General features: G+C 37.6%; 1 pseudogene; it reads right to left on the reverse strand.

Annotated features, from left to right (window-relative positions):
• Positions 1 to 2,722: 2,722 nt before the first annotated feature.
• LOC149564877 (calmodulin-like protein 2 pseudogene) lies at positions 2,723 to 3,411 on the reverse strand (annotated as a pseudogene).
• Positions 3,412 to 8,819: the final 5,408 nt, after the last annotated feature.

The raw sequence follows: 8,819 nt of genomic DNA on the forward strand, positions 1-8,819 counted from the left end.
GATCAGTATGGAAAGTAGACCTATAGCACACCTCAAATGAATGTGAAGAAGCAAAAGAAGAATAAGGGAAAGAGTGTACAAGTTAAAGATTTGGATGATATGTATGTGAAGAACTAGTTTGGGATTTATGTGTTGAATCCTAGAAGATGTTCTTCTAGCTATTAGAATATCTTTTTAAACCTAAGGTGTCTGATGTAGGAGCATCCTGGGTTTCCTTGTAATCCTAAACATTTTTTGCTCATTCTACCAGTTGCTAAAAAGTTCTAGTTATTACCGAGTTCCAGTTTCCAGTTGTTATCGAGTTCCAATTGCTATCGAGTTTCAATTGTTTTTGAGTGTCAACATTTGGACGTGATTTCTGCAAGTTGACTTGCAAAATTTATTTCGATCGCAATATTTATGTTAAGATCTTTTCTTGGGATGTGTCTAAACCATTGTTGGGTCGGGCTTCCTCTTATGTATGTTCTAGAATGTTCTGTAAGCCTTTTTGGCAAGTATAAATAAGGGTCTTGTTAAGTCTTTTGGGAGTTCAAATTTTGAGGAGGAAGTAGATGCAAAATTTGAAGAGCTAGGGCTACGGTTTGAGAACTAGAGGATCACTTGGTGGACCTAAGGGTGCAAGTGTGGATTCTCTTGGTGTTCTTATCTAGTTGTGTATCTGGGCTAGCTAGGATTGGATTAGTAAGTTGGATCTTGTGGATCTTGCAGAACTGATTTTGTAATTACTATTTGTAGTTGGCCCTAGCTCAGAAGGCCTTATAGCTGGGCATATAGCATGTAATCAATTATAGCTATGAATAAAGAGTTGTGATTTGGTTTCAGATCTTGCATTATTGTTATTTGGTGTTGTGTTTCCACTATGTGGTTTTATTTATGGGGGCTAGGAAATCTCCTTTGGGGATTTTCCTACCTTGCATTGTGTCAAAATAGTTATTAAGATAAATGATCAAGGAGTTGAAAATGCTCCATAAAGATTTTGTGTTGCTTCGAGGTGACTGACATACTTTTCAATGTAGAGAAAGAAAAAAATTTGCTAGACCATCTGCATCAGGGTGTCTCCTTTATCATCCAAATTGATACCCATAATGGCAATGGCGATAGTGGATTTTGAGTGTGATAGAACATGTAGTTGCAATAGTGTTTTCTAGAACTATTGATGACTAATAAATTGGACAGATCAACAGCTAGAAGAGGGTTCCATTTTAGGCAGAAATTTTAGATGAGCAAATTACAATCCTCTATTTCTTGTTTCTTGCATGAAATCTTCTAGAAGAAAATCATAGGAATTAGTAGATCGTAGAGCCTAGTAGTCACTGGTCCATAAAATCCTTTGAGCCGATTTCAAATTTTGATCAATTTTGAGAAAGTAATATTGGAATAGGAGTTGGTATTTCAATTCTATCTATTTGAGTAGAATAGAAAATGCTCAGTTTTAGGTTAAAATTGGAAGGGACAATCTCCAAACAAAATGTGCTAAAGACAAAACAAAGTCAAACTTTTTTTTTTCCAGATTCATGATAACATAGTGATTTTTTTTTCTTATTTTTTTGTTGTTTTTGACTACAAACTATGGAGATTATTAAGATCAAATGCTGAAATTTTTGGAATAATCTTTTTCTAAATTTTTGTTGTTTTCAACTACAAACTATGCAGATCATTAAGATCAAATGCTGAAAATTTTGGAATAATCTATGATGTTTTTTATTTTTGAAAATTGAATAATCTATGATGTTTTCAACTTTTGAAAATTGGTCAACTGTACAATTTGTAGGGTGGATAGCCACGTCCAAATTGTAATATGTATTCTTATTAAAATATGTATTAGTATTTTCAATTCCAATCTAACACACCCAAACAGAATTTTAAATTTGAAACATTTAGAAATGCCTATTGTATTTTAATTCCCACTACCAAAGAGACGCTAATTATTCTTATTTATTATGGATCATTCTACATATTCTTACTTGTATCTTCGTAGACATAGTTGACTATTGTATAGTCATTAAACAGCCTTTATAAAACTCTTTAGGACCACCACAACCTATCTGTCCACGTGTATAAGAGGTGTTAATGTTGCTTCGTACACACCGTCAACACCATCACGTTTGACAATGATCTCCCCCAAGATGGAACTATAAAATATACCATTCAGCCTAGATCTGATGATGGTCGATAGCCGATACACAATTTATTGATAATGAAATTGTGCAATTTCAGTATGATTGACTTGGCCAACAGAAAATGGAATTTACAGCGTTTCAGACGCAATACGCTTGTTCCAATGCCCTAGTATCAAAATTTTATAGTGATTTTGAAAGTGAAGGAAAGAGGCGGACGTCAACCGCTAGCATTAAAAGAAAGATGTGTTTTGATTACGCGCGTAGTCCTCAGACATAAAATGAGATTTGTATGCATGAAAATTAAGATTCCATTAGTTTACAGAGAACGATCGAGATAGGAGAGGTATTTATGAATACAGATTATTCGCAATGTTTTATAAAATGAAATGAGAATATGAGATTTGTATTCAATGTGTCTCTCCCTTCTATTTCAGCTCTGTTTTAATTAGAATACACTTTTACGACAGTGATGTGCTCGCCAAAAATTATAATTCTACAAGTTTACAGAGAAGGATCGAGATTGGAAAAGTTTTATGAACACAGATATTTCATTATCCTTTATACAACTCTAAATGTCTCTCGTCTTAATGAAAAAACGTCTATGTTTTATTCAAGAATACAAAAGAATGAGATATATTATTAACAGACAATATATGTCATCTACAAATGAGTTAATGGAATATACGGCAGGAATATCAGGGAGAGACAGTAGGCGCACACATCATATTTTTGAATTCCACAAAATCTAAGACTCCATTGCAGTCTGAATCGAATCTGCATATCATTTTCTGGCACTCTTCTGGTTTTTGCTCATTTGGAATCAATCCCAGAATGGAGAGCACTCGTTGCAGCTCTTCAGAATTGATATATCTGTCTTTATTCTCATCAAAAACTTTAAATGCCTCCAACAAATCGTCTGACTCGTTCTCTTCTTCGCCTTGTTCGCGGTTGAAGATGAAGTTATACAGATCAACAAACTCTTCAAATTGAAGACCATGATTATGATCGCTATCATCATCATCATTTGCACCTTCGTTCCGCGCAATTAATCTCAAATCTTCTTCCAAAGTTACTATTCCGAGCTTGTTTGTGAATAGACAGATTTCATGGATTGTAACGGCTCCATCGCCGTTTTTCTGTAGTAGTTGATATACTCTTCGAATTTCGTTCATATCAGCCATTTCAAGTTAAGAGAGAGGAAAAGTGGTTTTGGTCTCTGAATATATAAAAAGCGGAAACGATAATTGATCGGACAGTAAAAAGAGCGATAGATATCTTGTATAAACCCTGATTATATTGATGAGATGGGATCTCGTTGAAGGAGTAGGTCGTATTTATAAGAGGCAGAAAGCAAGGTTGAGGGGCTTTGCAAGGAAGAAGCGACGATTGACGACAGAAAGCATTACGAACTTGTAAAGACGCGTTAGCGTTGGTTCGTACGCATGTTCTGTATTCCGCCGTATTAAAAATATGGAAATAAAGAAGTTGAAATATAAAATTCCAGTCTAATATGTGGACTTTAAGCGTGCCTCATGTATTTCGCGAATCCAATCTATCTGGAACGAACGTTCCATAGCCGCGCATACAAAGAGAGACGTGTTTTGATTTGAATTCCTAATGTAGAGTCAACCTTCGCATCTAAATTAGTTATTAGCTTATTTATTTATTATATATGACTAGGTTCATGAGGTAGGTATATAGGAAATTCAAGATTAAATATAAATATATTTTAATATTATGAAGTTTTTTGTTTTTTTGACGAATAGTTTTTTTTTATTAATAAATAATATATTAAAATTACAATTCATAAAAAAGATCGGGGGATACAAGATCATCCTGTGAGAGTTCATACGGTCAAAGACATGATCAACAACTATTCATCAAAAAAAATATAGAAGCAACTCTTAGGCAGCTAAAGCAGTGCCACCTAAAGGGGGTGGTTCATCCTGACATGAAATCCCTAGTCATCCTTGGGATTGGCAGGCGGGTTGAGAACAGTCCAACCGTTAGCAGCATCATCAAGGGCCTAGTTAGCAACCTTGGTATTAGGTCGTGGAGGTGAGATGGTCAATTCCAGGCGAAAGGACCATTTTCCAGAAACCACACGCTGAGGCTCAAGAGGAGGAGCCACCAGGCCCAGGGACCAACTTGTGCCACCACAGGGCGGGGAAACTAAGCAGCGATGCCAACCACCATCGCCATCACTAGAAGGGTGGTGGCAGGAAGCCTGCGAATGCGGTGTATGCGAGCAGCGACCCAAAGAACTGCACCCGTGGCAGTGGCCTCTAGGCGATGTGGTATCAACCAAGGCATCTGGAGGTACTCTGGGAACCAGACAAGGGGCATCGCCCTAATGATTAAGAAGCTCTTGAAGGTAAGCCATCTCCAAAGCCACCTTGTTGGCCTGCACTTGTATCTACATCATTATATTATTACAAATGCATGCTTTAGTGTACATAGAAATATTTATATCAAGAAAACTGTGAGTGAAAAGAACAACATTTCTATCTTTCCACAAAGTGACTTATATCTCCATCCTGAAAATATGCTAGAGCTAGGTAAATTTTCTAGGGATCCTGGAGAAATCACCCAAAATAACCATATGCCAAGAAAAGGGTTCAGACTGAAACGACTTAAAGAAGTCATGAATCCAGTGCCAATAATTTTGAGCATGTCTACATAACTAGAAAATATGTAGGAAAGACTTTGGTTGGCCACAAAATGGACACTGAGGATCCAGAAACCTAATATGCTTAAGTTGAGGCACAAGGGGAAGACTTTGAAAAGCCAAGCACCAAGCAAAATAAGCAATCTTGGGTTTTGTAATGGCACTTCAAATAGTGTCAAAGCGCTTTCTCCACTGAGAAAGAGAAGATTGCAAATGATATCTCTGATCGAGGGTATCCACCATCAGTAGATGGGGAGAGAGTCATCGATATCCCAAATTTAGCTTGTAGCTAGTGAAGGGAGTGGTAGGATACCACTTCTAGTTAGTCCACCAAGGTTGAACAAACTGGATACCCACTTTATGAATTAAGTGACCTGGAATTGCAAAAAGCAATAAGTCAAAAGTCTGCCAATCTGAACAGGCAAGACAGAATTGGACTTGCATATCTTCCCAAGTTTCGAGACTCATGGAGATCCTAGAGAAAAGATCTTTAGGAGTCCTGATGCCATGTTTGAAAAAATGTAGAGTGCTAGCACCTTGAGTCTAGGCTAGTGGAATACCCTAGATGGCAAACAGAGGAGACCACCAAACATTCTCTTGGTTCAAAGAGAGCCCATCACGAAACTCATTACCAAACTAGCAAAGCCAAGGCTTAATAGCTTCCCAAGCTTTCCATATGCTCTTGATAACAAAAGTGCCCTGTATGTGCATGGGTTCTCGCATGATGAGAAGGGTTTGAAAGACAAGCCCCTTCCATTAAGGCCTATTTACATGAAATCTAGAGAAGATGCAATGCCAAACCATAATATTCCAAGCTTCATCGCCAATGATGGCACGAATAATCCACTTTGCACAAAGAGCAAGGCTTTGTTTCTACATGGATAGAAGGTCAAGGCCTCTAGACTCTTTGGGAGACAACCAAAATCCCAAGCAACTCTATGAAAGCCATGATAGTCAGAACTAGAAGCCCAAAGAAAACCACGGAGCAGTCACTCTAATTTCTAATAGGAGGCTTTTGAAGGAGCTCAATAGGAAGAATAATAGACATGCATAGCTACAAGAACTTTAGAGAAAATCTAAAATTTGCCCACAAGAGAAAGAGGTTTCGTAAGCCAATAGTCTAGCTTCTTCGTAATCTTGGTAAGCACGACATTCCACAGATCCACTAGCGAAACTTGAAAGGCAAAAAGAATGCCTAGAAAGTGAAAAAATCCTCGTGTGTTACCCATTTCCATTCAAATTGGTTAAGCCAAGGTGGAGCTGGAAAAAAGGACTGCTGATAATAGAGTGTTTTATGCCATTGAATAGTAGAGTTAGAGGCTTGACAAAAAGTGTCAAGGCAATTCAAGGCATTATTGATTTTTTCTTCATCCTCCAAAAGAGTGAGAAAAGAATCATCAGCAAAATGACCATTGACCAAGTAGGAAGAGGAATCTGGCAAGAAAAATGTCACAAACCAAACTAGAAGAGATAGAGTGGGCTAACAAGTAACCAAACCCTTCAGCAACAAGAAAAAATAATTCCAAACTTAGAGGGAAACCTTGCCTGATGGAACGAAAAATCTTAAAGGTGTCAGCTTGGGAGTTAGTGATAGTAATGCAAGCATTAGCATCTCCATAGATTGCAAAAAATTGAGACCGAAACCAAGAGTCTGGAGCATAGCCAAAATGAAAAGTCATTCAATCTGGTCATAGGCTTTAGCAAAGTCAATTTTCAAAACAACAAACAGTTGATTAGACTTCTGAGTCCACTCCATACCTTCCTAGATAGCAATGATGTTGTCAGGAATATACCTGGATTTGATAAAGCTAGTTTGCTCTAGCCACACAATTAAAGGAAGAAGATGGTGAATTTTAAGAGAAATTGTCTTAGCAATAATCTTATAGGACACATTAAGAAAGGTAATAGGCCACAAGTTACAAATATCCTTAGGATCACCAGCTTTAGGTATGAATTTGATGTTTCCTTTGTTGATAATAGCTTCTACACTTTTAGAATGGTAGGTTTCAAGATAAACTTTGTGCAAGTTAGGACCAATATACTCCAAGATGTATTTGTAAAATTCACAAGGAAACCCATCACACCCAGGGGACTTGTCATCAGCCATGGAGAAAACTGTCTCTTTAAGGTCTCAAATGGTGAGAAGTTTCTCATAGAAAGCATGTTGCTCAACCGCTAGGCAGTTTGGAGTAATCAAAAAACACTTTCTAAGGGCTTCCTCCCGAGAAACCAAATTTCCCTGCAAAGCAAACACACTTTTGTAATGGTGAACAAAAGCTTATAGGATGTCAGGGAGACTAGAGAGAACAAAAGTTCCTTGTTTGATTTTTTTAATCCCAAAATTGTTATGTGGTTCTTGAAGAGCCTAAAAAATCTTCTTTAAAGCTTTATCATCAACCTCCAACCAATGGAGGCAAGCTTTGATTTGGGCCCCTTGAGCATCAAAATTATCAGCAACCTATTTGTCACGGTGCAATTTGACAAGTTCAATTTGCAAATCAACATCAAAAGGGTTAAGGATGAGAACCTCAAAAACTTTCTTGAGAGCGGTGGTAGTGGATTCATAAAACTACCTTCTAAAAATCACCAATTGCCACCCATAGATGGGCAAAAATTGAGTAATTCTGGTAATGGCATCATTCCACCACTAAATCCACCCTGTCTGAGAATACAGACATGGCTCCAAATTCCAAACACATAGGATATGAGAAATAATGGAAGTCTGCATCAACACTGACGTATTGAGGACAAAGTGAGTCCTAAAAACTCATTGGATAGCAGTATGCCATCAAATAGAAGAATAAATGGGATAGTGGTCTGATAACATCACATCTGGCAAGGGAATGAAAGGTAAGTGTCAATCCCCAGAAAAGGAGAAAATAGATTATGTAGTAATCATGGCACGATCAAGATGTTTTAAAATGCAGTCAAAGCCAGCTCGAAAGTTGGACCAAGTGTGCCAAACCCCACTATGATGGTAATAGTTAGTATTGGGATAAAAAAGGCCCAATTTATTACACATGTAGTACTGGGTTTCCCTTTCCCCAACTATCCAACGAAAAGGAAAAATGTCATCTTTGTCAAAGGCTAACTCAACCATATTGAAGTCACCACACATAACCCAAGTAGTTGGAGGCAAGTTGTCAATCATCCAGCCCCACAATTGAGATCTTTCCACAACATTATTAGAAGTATAAGCATAAACAACTACAAAAGAATGATTGTTAATAGAAAGAAAAATCCAAATGATTATGTGCATGGGGTCAGAACATCTGAAATAATAGCAAAATGAGGAAAAGGTGACAGAAGAGTAACTACATCACCTCTGCCAAAATCATGATGAGAGGAAAACATAATGCCATCTGGCCAAATGATGCAACATGTAGAAGAAAGCATGAAACTAGAGATCTTAACTTCTTGCATACAAAGAAAATCTAAATTACAAAGTCTTCGACAGGTATCCCTAGCATAGTACTTTTTGGAGAGGTTTGTTAAACCTTGCACATTCCATGATAAAAAATTCACGAAATTTCTTCCATATCTTCCTTGTCCTCAAGAGAGGAGTAGCTATTCTACAAGAAAGTTGAAACTTGGTTGAAGCCAAAAGGAAAATCCTATGGACTGATGGTCCGATGTTTTTCCTCTAGATTCTCAACATGTCCATGAGGATTGCAAGAATGCTGCACATTCTAAGTTGCAACAGAGGAAGTAGCAAGAGATGTGCAAATCAAAATTGAGGTATTAGCCTTGGCAGCCACCTTGATTCTTTGTGCACCGGGCTTTGAAACCTGTGAAACCTCATGGTTTGTTTCCGAAAAAATCACTTGTGTTCCTATAGTAGCTAGGTTTTGTGCTCCTGTTGAAATAGGAGGAACCAAAATGAGAGTTGTGTATCACTATTTAGGAGCCAAGGGAGCCTTGCCCTTGCACCCAATAGTAATCAATTCTTCTTTTTGCTTCCCTTCTGTTGGTTTGATAGGGGCCTCTTTAGGCAGGGGTTTAATCCTAGGCACAACCAAAGCACAATCCCT

This window comes from Cupressus sempervirens, chromosome 3, assembly GCF_028749045.1.
Source record: "Cupressus sempervirens isolate cs-2001-9-10 chromosome 3, ASM2874904v1, whole genome shotgun sequence".
In the NCBI taxonomy this organism is placed as follows: domain Eukaryota; kingdom Viridiplantae; phylum Streptophyta; class Pinopsida; order Cupressales; family Cupressaceae; genus Cupressus; species Cupressus sempervirens.